This window comes from Bombina bombina, chromosome 6 (assembly GCF_027579735.1).
Source record: "Bombina bombina isolate aBomBom1 chromosome 6, aBomBom1.pri, whole genome shotgun sequence".
In the NCBI taxonomy this organism is placed as follows: Eukaryota; Metazoa; Chordata; class Amphibia; order Anura; family Bombinatoridae; genus Bombina; species Bombina bombina.
Window position 1 is genome coordinate 577,265,744 of NC_069504.1, and position 15,360 is coordinate 577,281,103.

Here is a 15,360-nt window from a genome sequence, read left to right on the forward strand (position 1 = left end):
GGGCCATTTATTTTACATTTAATACTGTTTGATTCAGAAGCACATAAAGCCTGACTTGGGTCTGTGTCATTTTTAATAAATATTTTTTTTGGCAGCATATTATCCTCTAGATATTAATCTTGCTTCTTAAAGGGACATAAACCCCAACACTTTTCTTTCGTGATTCAGACAGGGCATATAATTTTAAACAACTTTCCACTTTAATCCTATTATCAAATGTTCTTGTTTTTCTTGCTATCCTTTGTTGAAGAGCAGTAGGTAATTTCAAGAGCTTGCACGTCTGCAGCAATATATGGTCATAGTTTTGCAAGAATGTTATACATTAGCAAGAGCACTAGATGGCAGCACTTTTTGCTACCACGTAGTGATCCAGACATGTGCAGACTACCTATCTAGATAGCTCTTCAACAAAGAATATCATGAGAATTAAGTAAATTTGATAATATAAGTAAATTGGTAACTATTTTAAAATGTTATGCTCAGTCTAAATCACAGAAGAAAATCAGAGGGTTTCATGTCCCTTTAAAGGGACAGTATACTATAAAATTGTTTTTCTCTTAATGTGTTAACAATGACTTTTTTACCAGCCGCAGAGTATAAAATGTATGAGGTTTGCTTTTTAAGGTTTATTTGTGTATATGAATTAGCTGATTTTGTGTTTTAAAGCCACAACCTAATAAAATGGGTTGAGCTTGTAGGTATAATCAGAGATCGCTACTTTATCACATTGTGTACATATACTGTATATGCTTCTTTATCTTATATCTGTCCATAAACCAATCACCAATACTTGGAGAGAAGAATAAAAAATTAACATTTTATTACCTTATCTCTTCTATAACCCACTAGGAGTGTAATTTCTTCTACTGGCTACCGGCTAAATAAACTAATTAAATGCCAATATGAGGGTAATGGAAATACTTGTAAACAATTTAATACACTCCAGCAGGTAAAGAGGATAATTGGGAACAAATTAAAAGGGAGAACATTTTTGAGTAAACGGTCCCTTTAAGTTTGGTCAACATTTAACAAGCAATTCACCCATAGAGCCCTTGTAAGTATTGCAGAACCTCTAGGAACTCAAAATATTCACAAACAAATCACAGCTCTTAGCTGACACTATACAGTAACCCATCACAATACAAAATAAATGCGCAGCTTCTATCCAAGACAACATATTCCCTCTCGGCACTGCTAATCCTACAAACAGAAATTGTACAACTACACCTGCTGCCTTTCTGCTAATCACTTTTTAAGCTGGGAATCCTTTTTGGGGCAATTTTCCTAAGGAAACAACCTTCTTTTAAAATAAAAACACAATTGTGACACACGAGTCTAAATAAACATCACTGCAGTTTACTAGAACTGAAACCTTTTATTATAAAAGCTGTGCTTTAAAGTGATGGTAAACTCATGTAAATTACAATTACATATTTACATTAGTATGTATACAAATTACAAAACCGCATTATCCTTTTTTTATATATTTTTTTTCTTTTCTTTTTTTATATTTATATGCATTTTATTGTAAATTTTAATTATCTTCTATAACCTTTTTGCGCCGCATCTCTCCGCCTCGCTCCGCCCCTCTTATCTTTCTCTAACACTATTCTGTGCTTTGTCCTGTCTCCACCCTCTATTCACGTCAGAGTGTTCGCTCGCTCCCGATATTACTGGCACTGTTCCAAGTAAAGAATGTATCGTATACTAATAGTATACGATACAGTGCTTACCTTAGCGTGCCGTATGGAAAATAACATAACACGCATGCGTCACATATAACTTGCACGCGCAAAATCTTCTAAGGATTTATAGGCTGTTGATTGGGTCTTACAATCTAAGGTTTTGCTCGTTAAGGCGCATGCGCAAAAAATTGTATTGCAGGAAGCCTGTCTGGCGACAGGATTGTTCATTGGACACAGAATTGAAAAATCTATGTGACGTCACGGTGGGATGGCGATTTTACGGAACCTATATATTCTTTATTATATTCTTTATTATTAAATTGTAAGTAAATGTATATATGATGTTTAAATGGAAATTTTGTGTGAAGATGTATTGTAAATCGACAATATTGATAAAATATTATGCCTATACTGAGTTTACCATCCCTTTAATAAGCAAATGACATCTCTTTTAGGTAGGGATAGGTTTAGAGGTAATGTTTTGCCCTCGGGTACAAGAGAGGCCTTCAGCACATTGCTACATTATGACTCAAGTAGATCCCTGCTTTGGCATTTTACCAGCCTTGATTTTGCAGTGCTGGCAATTTTAGGGTAGTGAACTCAGTTTAACTTACTAATGAATGTTTTTATGAGACTTTTCAGAGTGAATATATATACAGGGAGTGCAGAATTATTAGGCAAGTTGTATTTTTGAGGATTAATTTTATTATTGAACAACAACCATGTTCTCAATGAACCCAAAAAACTCATTAATATCAAAGCTGAATAGTTTTGGAAGTAGTTTTTAGTTTGTTTTTAGTTCTAGCTATTTTAGGGGGATATCTGTGTGTGCAGGTGACTATTACTGTGCATAATTATTAGGCAACTTAACAAAAAAACAAATATATACCCATTTCAATTATTTATTTTTACCAGTGAAACCAATATAACATCTCAACATTCACAAATATACATTTCTGACATTCAAAAACAAAACAAAAACAAATCAGTGACCAATATAGCCACCTTTCTTTGCAAGGACACTCAAAAGCCTGCCATCCATGGATTCTGTCAGTGTTTTGATCTGTTCACCATCAACATTGCGTGCAGCAGCAACCACAGCCTCCCAGACACTGTTCAGAGAGGTGTACTGTTTTCCCTCCTTGAAAATCTCACATTTGATGATGGACCACAGGTTCTCAATGGGGTTCAGATCAGGTGAACAAGGAGGCCATGTCATTAGATTTTCTTCTTTTATACCCTTTCTTGCCAGCCACGCTGTGGAGTACTTGGACGCGTGTGATGGAGCATTGTCCTGCATGAAAATCATGTTTTTCTTGAAGGATGCAGACTTCTTCCTGTACCACTGCTTGAAGAAGGTGTCTTCCAGAAACTGGCAGTAGGACTGGGAGTTGAGCTTGACTCCATCCTCAACCCGAAAAGGCCCCACAAGCTCATCTTTGATGATACCAGCCCAAACCAGTACTCCACCTCCACCTTGCTGGCGTCTGAGTCGGACTGGAGCTCTCTGCCCTTTACCAATCCAGCCACGGGCCCATCCATCTGGCCCATCAAGACTCACTCTCATTTCATCAGTCCATAAAACCTTAGAAAAATCAGTCTTGAGATATTTCTTGGCCCAGTCTTGACGTTTCAGCTTGTGTGTCTTGTTCAGTGGTGGTCGTCTTTCAGCCTTTCTTACCTTGGCCATGTCTCTGAGTATTGCACACCTTGTGCTTTTGGGCACTCCAGTGATGTTGCAGCTCTGAAATATGGCCAAACTGGTGGCAAGTGGCATCTTGGCAGCTGCACGCTTGACTTTTCTCAGTTCATGGGCAGTTATTTTGCGCCTTGGTTTTTCCACACGCTTCTTGCGACCCTGTTGACTATTTTGAATGAAACGCTTGATTGTTCGATGATCACGCTTCAGAAGCTTTGCAATTTTAAGAGTGCTGCATCCCTCTGCAAGATATCTCACTATTTTTAACTTTTCTGAGCCTGTCAAGTCCTTCTTTTGACCCATTTTGCCAAAGGAAAGGAAGTTGCCTAATAATTATGCACACCTGATATAGGGTGTTGATGTAATTAGACCACACCCCTTCTCATTACAGAGATGCACATCACCTAATATGCTTAATTGGTAGTAGGCTTTCAAGCCTATACAGCTTGGAGTAAGACAACATGCATAGAGAGGATGATGTGGTCAAAATACTCATTTGCTTAATAATTCTGCACTCCCTGTACACAGGTATATTGTCTGTTTCTCTTTTTCTCACTGGGCAGTTTTATTTAGCTAGAGAAGAAGCCACTATTCAGTCTTCAAGGTAATGAAGATTATTTTTTCCGTAAAAAAACAAACAAAAAAAAAAAAGTATTTTTTTCAGTTAAAGGGACATGCTCTTATGTGTAGAACATCTTATTACTGAGCTATTGCTTATAGAGAACTATATATTAAACCCCGGCAAATGGATTAAATACATAGTTTTGTATAGAATGTAATATATAGAGCATATTATCAAATACCTTAATTTTTACTTTTTCCAGCTAGGTGTAGTCAAAATAATAATATTTTCCCAAACCACTGTAATGGTCATTTTGCAAACTTATCACAGAGGGCTAGGTAGGGTACTGGGAGAGCACGTCTAGGGCATGAGCACAACCGGTGACATCACAGCTGACATCACCTGCTTTGACAGACAGCATTTAGCAATGTCTCAGAATACAGAAGCACTTCCAGCAATTACACTTATTAAAAGCTGCTTTCCAGATTGGAGTTTAGTATTTGCGAGACCTTTGTGTTTTCCCTACTAAAAAGCAGTACAGTAAATGAGAATTGAACAGTGAGTTCTAATAGGAGCAGTCTAGGGCACTGGGAGCGCATATAGCCCAGTGCATGTTCATACTGCAGCCGCTAATATCGCAGACAACTTGGACAGACAGTGCACAATGTTATTGTATTGTTCTCTTTTTTTTAAAAAAACATTCCACATGGTAAGGATTTGCACACGGGTGAAAGAAATTCTACATTGGTTAAAGGGACATTAAACCCAATCATTTTCTTTCATGATTCAGATAGAGCATACATATGCATACAACTTTCCTCTTTACTTCTATTATCAATTTTGCTTCATTCTCTTGGAATCCTTTTTTGAAGCAGCAGCAGCAACAATGCACTACTGGAAAATAGCTGAACACGTTGGTAAGCCAATCACAAGAGGCATATATGTGCAGCCAACAATCAGTAGCTAGCTCCCAGCTTCTGGGCCTATCTAGATATGCTTTTCAACAATGGATACCAAGGAAACAAAGCAAATTAGATAAAAGAAGTACATTGTAAAGTTGTTTAAATTTGTGTGCTCTGTCTGCATCATGAAAGAAAAAATAATGAGTTTCATGTCCCTTTAAGCCTTCAGGGTTGTGCATTAAACTACTAGATATGCAGGCTGCTCCCATTTGCGTAGCACACAATGAGGAGCACTAATGCTTCTGGATGGCTGTTGACAATGTTCATCTGAATAAAATGCAGCACTCAGCTTTAAAGTCCGCTATTGGAAACAGTGAGCTATTTTCACACAAGGACTGTTGAACAGTTTGCACTAGAAATATGCTTCACTTGTCATATAGTTTTATGTCCCTTTAAAGTCAACTCTGGGTCAATAATGTTCCAAAGTTCTTATTACAAAAGTACAAATCTCTTCTTGTGTGATCACCCAGTCTAAGGAACCTGCAAAAGGTCTATATTATAATTTCTTACACCCAATATGGTTTTGTCACTTAAAGGTACATTAATAGGCTAAACAAGTTTTGTTTTAATGTGCTAGTGCATTATGTTATAATAACTTATAACTATGTGTTTAACCCCTGCAAATGTGTTTTACATATGGGTAAAATACTGGGAGCTAGCTGAACACATTATGTGAGCCAGTTACAATGACATATGAATGTAGCCACCAATCAACAGCTAGCTCCCAGTAGTGCACTGCTGCTCCTGAGTCTACCTAGGTATGCTTTTCGACAACAAAAATACCAAGAGAATTTAATTTTATGTTACTACAAGTTTACAACAGTATTGGAAACAGCATAAACAAACATTAGAGAATCTTTTTTTTTGCATGTTTATGTCCCTTTAAGACAAAGGATTAACACAGTTGTAAAACAAAAATATTGTTAACACAAAGGTTTATTTATTGGTTAAAAATATTTAAGTAATAAATGTTCCTGAATAATCTTATTCTCAAAATATTGACAAAATATATTAAAAAAAATTTCCACTAAATCTCAAATTTAAATGAAAAGATAAGGAGCCAAAGTTTATATTGTAGTAGATTTTTCTGTGACATCATCAGATAAAATATTATTTTTTAGGCTGTATTAGTGACATATTTATGTAACTTTTATTGTTTCCTAGCTGACGATTTGTAAACGGAATCCAGATAAAAAGTGGTGAAATACCTTTTTTATTTTTGCTATTTTTCCAACAATTTAGTGTTATTTATGTGTTGTCATCTTTTCTATAATTGATAATGCTCATTAAGTTTGTTTCCACATTATCTGTTAGAATGTGCAGTTTAAACGCGAACATTATAGAGTCAGCAATCCAGGTGCCCTTATGACATCTAGAGACTGTCAGGCGACTGATGTTCGTTTGTTGTTTTTTTTCTAGAAATGTATTCTGGAATAATGAAATAACGAGAAGAAAATGAAACTATCTGGAACCCACTACAGAAATGACCAAACATGCAAAAGAGCATTGTAATGTATGTTGTTTCATTGCAGAAAGCATGAGACACATTTCAGTGCTAGGAGACCATTAACTGCCTCAGCATTTTTTTAAAAAGAAAAACAAATCTGTGTGCTTAAAGGGACACTGAACCCAATATTTTTCATTCATGATTCAGATAGAGCATGCAATTTTAATGAACTTTCTAATTTACTTCTATTATTAATTTTTCTTCGTTATCTTGCAATCTGTATTTGAAAAAGAAGGCATCTAAGCTAAGGAGCCAGCAAATGTTTGGTTCAGAACCATGGATACCACTTGTTTATTGGTGCTGTCCAATCAGCAAAGACAACCCAGGTTGTTCACCAAAAATGGGCCGGCATCTAAACTTACATTTTTGCTTTTCTAATAAACATACCAAGAGAATGAAGAAAATTTTACATTTTTTACATTCACTTAGACCATTAACTCAAATGCTTTGCCTATACACAGGGATAGGCACGAGCCAAGGCTGTGGCGGACATTTTCTAAAGTAAAGACCTTCAGTGAAGGACACCAAGGTACATTTACAATTAAAACTATTATTTTATGGGGCGTGTCTCTGGGCAGCACCTTGAGTGGTAGCAAAATTAGTAGCTCCGTGTGGATCACTGATATTTTGCCGATATCTAGTGAAAGAATTGATCACCCAGCCATATTATCCTAATATATGGAATCTACAGGTCACTCTGATATGGTAGATATAACTTTATTCTTTTCTCCACCTTTGCAAGCTAATCCGGAGCGTTGAGGCCTACGGCAAACTCTTCACTGAGAGGCTCTCAACACCCCCCCCGGTAATACTACAGGCCGGGTAAGCAGTGCACAGACACTGAAAACATATTCTACAGAGAGAACCATCTCTCATGATATCCTAGCTACTTGTAAGTTTCTATAGGCAACAAACTAGTCGGTAAAGAGAACAAAACAACGGGAAGGAAAAGAAAAAAATCAATGATGGAAGCACTAGACAAATGGGAAAGGACTGTGACGCAACTCATAGAGGAACACTACCGGAGCCTGGAGGCTGAGCTGCGGAAACTTTTCATGAGTCCGGCAGTAACAGAGATCTCCTCGAGTGCACATAGAGAGAGAGCTGTGCCCCCTGGGCTGAGGAAGGTGGAATCCGTTAGCTCCGGTGAAAATAAAGATGCCCAGCGGCAGTACTTAATATCGGCTGAAGCCCGACTTAACAGTGCGCTACAAAAGGAAGGAGCTGAGGACCAGACTCGGAGCCGCTCCACTCCCACACTGTCTGACACATGGGAATTACTGCCTCTTAACTGTCTGTCCGCAGCTGGATCCGGATCTGGTGATGAGATGGGCAAGGATTTTCTGACTGCCCGAGAGACTCTGGGCCATGCGACAGCAAGACGCTGTGTCACTGTGAGCCCTCCGCTAGACTCAGAGATCCGGAGAGGAGCCAGCTTGAAAAACGCATCAGCAAAACAAGTACGGGCTCAAATTAAACTTACTTCTATGGCATACAATTACCATTGCCTGCTTCCTCATAATAGATTGCCCATCATCGCCACCGGAGCTGGGGAGGAGAAAGGTGGAGAAATCCCGGTATCCCAAAATACTCAGGGCAAAGCAGCAGCGGGACATTTGCAAACGATAGGTACTTGGAGCTTGCACTACTTATGCCTAGGACTGTATGATAATCTAGGTCTCCCACAAGATACCCGACATGGGGTAGGTTAAAGGGAGCTGAGGTTTAAAGCCCTGCATGTGAGACTTATCCTCGAGACTGCTGAGTGGTTTATACCTTGGTGAGTCCCTCTAGATGATGCAGGACTATACTTTGGGTCAACTCATAGTCCAGGGCTGCTATGTTTTGTAGTCCGGTGATTTTACGTCCAGACTTTAATACCCTCATGCATTCGACCTAGGTTTTTAGTACACTATTACTTTAGACAAGGGCATTAACGTATACTAGATTGCCATTAACATCACACAAATGTCTAACATCTGTTAATATTATATTATTATCTGTTATTATATTATATGTTAATAATATGTTTTGGGCTTATATGTTTCTATCATGTAAATCTGTGTATAGTATAGTAATTGTTAGCCACACTCAGGGAATTTGGATTTGTATTTTATTACTCTAGACAAGAGACTCAACATATTTCTGATCTTCATTTGAAGTGCATAATTACTAGCCTTTTATAGGGAATGAGCTCTATATGTAACCTATAACCTAGGTGTCTGCCATCTACAGGCATCCAGCATCCTATCCTGCTTCTATAGCTAAGAAAGGCAATCTTGGCAGGGAGATATACAACTTCTTAGTAAAATAATACACCGCATGCTGCCATTATTTATAGCCTCCTGTTAGATTAGTTTAGTTTATTATTGTGAGGTGCTTTAAGCAACATCTCACACAGATGCCCAAAATGCTAGTTTAACCCCTCCAAAGAAAATATAAACACCCTATGTAATTCCCTCTAGTCCTTTGGTTCCACGTTGAACTCAGATGTGGGCGTGACTTTATCTAATATAGTTTTCTCAGTCAATACTTACATTATTAAAAAAGGGCAATAGCTCATATGTTTGGCAAATCCTCCTATTGACCCATTATACTCTCACAAAACCACCTCTCAATATAGAGAAACCCTGAAATCTTATACACATGAGACCATATTATCTAATGTTTATGGGGTAGAGTTAATTATTTTACGTCCAGACTTTAATACCCTCATATATTAGACCTAGGTTTTTAGTACACTATTACTTTAGACAAGGGCATTAACGTATACTAGATAGCCATTAGCATCACACAAATGTCTGCCATCTGTTATAGTAAATATGCAGGTTATGGAGAGCGCTTAATGTTTTGGGCTTATATGTTTTTATCATGTAAATCTGTGTATAGTATAGTAGGTGTTAGCCACACTCAGGGAATTTGGATTTGTATTTTATTATTCTAGACAAGAGACTCAACATATTTCTGATTCCCACATGAAGTACATAATTACTAGCCTTTTATAAGGAATAAGTTCTATATGTAACCTATCACCTAGGTGTCTGCCACCTACAGGCATCCAGCATCCTATCTTGCTTTTATAGCTCAGAAAGGCAATCTTGGCAGGGAGATATACAACTTTTTAGTAAAATAATACACAGACTGCTGCCATTATCTATAGTCTCCTGTTAGATTAGTTTAGTTTATTATTGTGAGGTGCTTTAAGCACCATCTCACTCAGTTGCCCAAAATGCTAGTTTAACCCCTCCAAAGAAAATATAAACACCCTATGTAATTCCCTTTAGTCCTTTGGTTCCACGTTGAACTCAGATGTGGGCCTGACTTTATCTGATATAGTTTTCTCATTCAATATTTACATTATTAAAAAAGGGCAATAGCTCATATGTTTGGCAAATCCTCCTATTGACCCATTATACTCTCACAAAACCACCTCTCAATATAGAGAAACCCTGAAATCTTATACACATGAGACCATATTATCTAATGTCTATGGGGTAGAGTAAATTATATAAAAATAACTACATGTTGATAAATCCCTGGCGCCTGTGTCCGCTCTACACAATCACTACACAAGACTACTTTTAGCCCATCTGATTTCATGTTACATAATCGTGTTGATGGTTCCCATACCAATGTTTATACTAGACTATTTAATCAAGTTTGATTTTCGCTGACTACTACTACCTAAATATATGTTTCATACATATAACAAATCCCCCCCCCCCCCAGAAAATCATAAAAACCTGAGGTATTCCTTTTGAGACCCAAGAGAGGTCTCCTTATTTCAGTTTACCTTCTTCTATTTGTATCATCTTTGTTCATTTGAGGTCCATGAGTGGCCTGACTTTGATTTAGAAGGTTTCACTTTCTGCAGGCAATAGGTTTCAATACTGGTTACTTACTTTGCTAAGCATACTTACTGTATATTGTTTTTTTATTATAGTCACTTATGGAATATGTTATATATGTGCCACTATATTGTAACTTTTTTGCTTTCATATTGTACGCCTGATTCTATTACCTCAATAAAAATATAAAAAAAAAAAAAAAAAAAACTATTATTTTATATTGCTGAATTTTATTATACTGATGCAGATACCACTGATCCTATAACCAGCCCTTGTCTGGCTATACACATGTGCCAGTGTCACTTCTGTGTCTTTGTATAGAGCTGGGTGTTATTATACAGATGCAGAAGATACACATCCAGTATTTCACTCAGGCTTTATTTATTCCATAACTTATCACCCAATATTGCTAGCAGTCTCTTGACAAGCCACTAACTTTATTCACACTACATATTCTCCCTTTCCTATTATTTAATCAGAAAGAAAAGATATACTAAGGTTATGATTCACAACCTTACTATATCTTTTCTTTCTATTTAAATACTACTTATAATAAACCTCAGGTGTTGGTTAAAGTGCTTTACCTTTGCATATAAATCTCCAGGGACACAGTGGCAGCTTGCTTCTTGAATCTTCCCTCTCTCTCTGTCTCACTCAGAGTCATTTTCTGGTACTAAGCGGCATCATGTGGGAGTGGCCACAACCCTGCAAAACGTGGCGCTGCATGTGTTAAGGAGGAGTCAGGACCAGTATTCATCTGTCTTACTCCTCCCTCCCCACAGCAAAATGGGCGGCGGACACTGCAAGGGCCAGTCACGGACACCTTGCCTATCCCTGCCCATACATTACAGGATAACTAATATATAGGAAGAACATGGATTTGCAGAGAAGTGCTGCTGTTAAGAAATCTGTTTTTAGAATACAAAAAATACATGAAATTATTTAAATGGATATGTGTTAGAGCATGTAATTTTAGTACTATTGATCATGTAAGTCTATGGGGCCGATTTACCAAATGCTGGGCGGACATGATACGCTGTAGCGAATCATGTCTGCCCGGCATCGCTGTCGGCATTTTACATTGCACCAGCATTTCTAGTGAAATGCTTGTGCAATTCCGCCGCCTGCTCACAGGCAGCCAATCGACCGCTAGCAGAGGGTGTCAATCATCCCGATAGTTTCTGATCGGGATGATTGCAGTCCACCGCCTAAAAGTTGGCCGATGAGTTAAGGAGCAGCGGTCTTAAGACCGCGGTTTCTTAACTCCCGCTGCTTAGTAAATATACCCCTATATGTTTAATCCCCTACATATGAGTTAAAAACATAGTTATAGTACCATTTGGGAGCCAGTGTCAGAGAACTTCTGGTCCTCAGTGGACATGGTCAGTGAGCCAATCAGCAGCTGCTGTCACCCAGCTCCCAGCTATGTTGTGTGACTGCCTCAGTTCCTTTTCAGGGTTAAACACATAGACTTCCTGGGTCGCTAGTCTTCTTGTGAATTATAGCATGTTATTTTCCCTTTAATGTCCTTGTAAAAGAGCTAGTAAGTATACTAAATGTTGGTATTTATTGCATGTATTGATAAATGTAATCTGTTACTTCCAGGATAATATCCGATTAAGGGCTAGATTACAAGTGAAACGCTAATTTAACGTGCACACGTAAGGGGCACCTTTACAGCTGCATGTTAAATAATCAGTCATTACAAGTGGTTGGTTAATGCTACCGCTAGCTCGGGATAGCACTTTGCACTCAAAATCATTATCCAGCGATCAGATCTCTGGTTAATGAAATTTTAAATAAAACTTATGAGCATCTTTATTTTTATTTTTTTAAAAATGACTGCAGAAAGCAGTTATAACTAGGGGTTAAATTGAGGGAATGTGGGGTATTAGAAATAAATGGCACTGAAAAGTCTGTGGGGAATGTGTTATCACTGTAAATATTCATATACATATATATTTTAAATTTGTGGTCCAACGCTGTGTGACTTACCCCCTTCACTGCGCTAAGTTCTGTGCCGTATTTATCGGCATCAGAACGAGGTTCCCATTGGCGCCTATGGAAGCACGCTCTTGTGAGTGCAAAGCTTCCATGCAATTCCCATTGCACTCATCTTGTAATACTAGTGCATATTTGCGTGCGCCGGTATTACTGAGTGGAGCTCAAATATTGTGCTCGCAAAAGCAAACTTTTAATCTAGTCCTAAATATAGTAGGATTTGTGCAAAAAACAGATTTAGCCTTGCTGCCACTCCTAAATATTTTTTTTTAGAATAATCTTTGTTGGATGAGATGGAACAAGATGTTGGGGGCATACATAGGGGCATATTTATCAAGCTCCGAATGGAGCTTGATGTCCCAGCAGTTATGAAGCAGCGGTCACAAAGACCGCTGCTCCATAACCTGTCCGCCTGCTCTGAGCAGGCGGACAGACATCGCCGGAAATCAACCCAATTGATTATGATCGGGTTGATTGACACCCCCTGCTGGCGGCCCATTGGCCGTGAGTCTGCAGGGGGCGTCTGAGCTGCTGGTGCAATGCTGAATACGGCGAGCTTATTGCTCGCCGTATTCAGCAAGGTCTGTCGGACCTGATCCGCACTGTCGGATCAGGTCCGACAGACCTTAATAAACATGGGCCATAGTAACTAACAAATAGGTAGATTGCAAGTTATGGGCGCAATAGTGTGCGAATTTCACACTCCATTGCGCTGCCATTACAAGTTTTGAAACAGCCGACTTGTGTGGGCGATATGGTTGCGTTGAGCTCCATACCGCACAAAATACAAGCGCTGTTTTGACGTGCTCGTGCACGCTTTCCCCATAGACATCAATGGGGAGAGTGGGTTAGACAAAAACCTAATACCTGAAGCGCGGAATGAAAAGCTCCGTAACGCAGCCCAATTAATGTCTATGGGGAAAAAAAAGTTATGTTTAAACCTAACACCCTAACATAAGCCCCATGTCTAAACACCCCTAATCTGCTGCCCCCGACATCGCCGACACCTACATAAACTTATTAACCCCTAATCTACCGCTCCCGATATCGCCGCCCCTGAAATAAATCTATTAACCCCTAATCTGTCGCTCCTGATATCGCTGCCACTATACTAAAGTTATTAACCCCTATTCCCCTGCACCCCAACATCGCCCACACTATAATAAATCTATTAACTCCTATTCTGCCGCTCCCCGACATCGCCGCCACTAAATAAAGTTATTAAACCTTAAACCTCTGGCCTCCCACATCACTACCACTAAATAAACGTATTAATCCCTAAACCGCCAGCCCCCCACATTGCAACAACCTAAATTAAACTATATTAACCCCTAAACCTAACCATAACCGTAACCCTAACACACCCTAACTTTAACATAATTAAAATAGAGCTACAATAAAGTTATAATTATTAACTAAATAATACCTATTTAAAATTAAATACATACTTACCTGTGAAATAAAACCTAAGTTAGCTACAATATAACTAATAGTTATATTGTAGCTAGCTTATGTTTTATTTTTATTTCACAGTAAGTTTGTATTTAGTTTTATTTTTATTTGACAGGTAAGTTTGTAGACTAGTTAGTAAATAGTTATGAATTATTTACTAACTACCTAGTTAAAATAAATACAAACATACCTGTGAAATAAAACCTAAGCTGCCTTACACTAAAACCTAACATTACAAAAATAAAAAACACTAAAATTTAAAAACAAAAAACAAAACTACCATTACAAAAAATAACAAACTGCTAGATTACGAGTTTTGCGGTAAGAGCTGCTCAGTACTAACTTGCAACTTATTGTCACCACTCACTTACCTACAGCACTGGTATTACAGGTTTGCAAAAACCCGGCGTTAGCAGGCAATATTGCACAGTAAAGAAAAATTGAGCTCCATACCGCACTCCAATACCAGCGCTGCAGTGAGTTGCGGTGAGCTGGTTTTACGTGCTCGTGCACGATTTCCCCATAGACATCAATGGGGAGAGCCAGCTTAAAAAAAGCCTAACACCTGCAATAAAGGAGCGTAAAGCTCCGTAACGCAGCCCCATTGATTCCTATGGGGAAACTAAATTTATGTTTACACCTAACACCCTAACATGAACCCCGAGTCTAAACACCCCTAATCTGCCGCCCCCGACATCACCAACATCTACATTATATTTATTAACCCCTAATCTGCCGCCCCCGACACCTACCTACACTTATTAACCCCTAATATGCCGCCCCTAACATCGCCGCCCCCTACCTACATTTATTATGGAACAGCCAATAGAATGCAAGCTCAATTGTATTGGCTTATTGGATCAGCCAATAGGATTGAAGCTCAATCCTATTGGCTGATTGCATCAGCCAATAGGATTTTTTCACCTTCAATTTCCGATTGGCTGATAGAATTCTATCAGTCAATCGGAATTTAAGGGATGCCATCTTGGATAACGTCACTTAAAGGAACCTTCATTCTTCGTTAGCCGTCGGAAGAAGAGGATGCTCCGCGTCGGATGAAGACTTCTGCCGGCTTGGATGAAGACTTCTGCCGCTTCGTTGAGGTCTTCTGCCGGCTTGAGGATTGATGTCGGGTCTTCAAAAACTGTAAGTGGATCTTCAGGGGTTAGTGTTAGTTTTTTTTAAGGGTTTATTGGGTGGGTTTTATTTTTATCTTAGGGTTTGGGCAGAAAAAGAGCTAAATGCCCTTTTAAGGGCAATGCCCATGCAAATGCCCTTTTCAGGGCAATGGGGAGCTTAGGTTTTTTTGTTAGTTAGTTTTTTTTTTATTTTGGGGGGTTGGTTGGGTGGTGGGTTTTACTGTTGGGGGGGGTGTTTGTATTTTTTTACAGGTAAAAGAGCTGATTTATTTGGGGCAATGCCCTACAAAAGGCCCTTTTAAGGGCTATTGGCAGTTTAGTTTAGGCTAGAGTTTTTTTAATTTTGGGGGGGCTTTTTTATTTTGATAGGGCTATTAGTTTAGATGTAATTCTTTTTTATTTTTGATCATTTTGTTTGTTATTTTTTGTAATTTAGTATATGTATATATATATATATATATATATGTTATTTTAGTTTTCTTTAATTTGTAGTTAGTTTAATTTT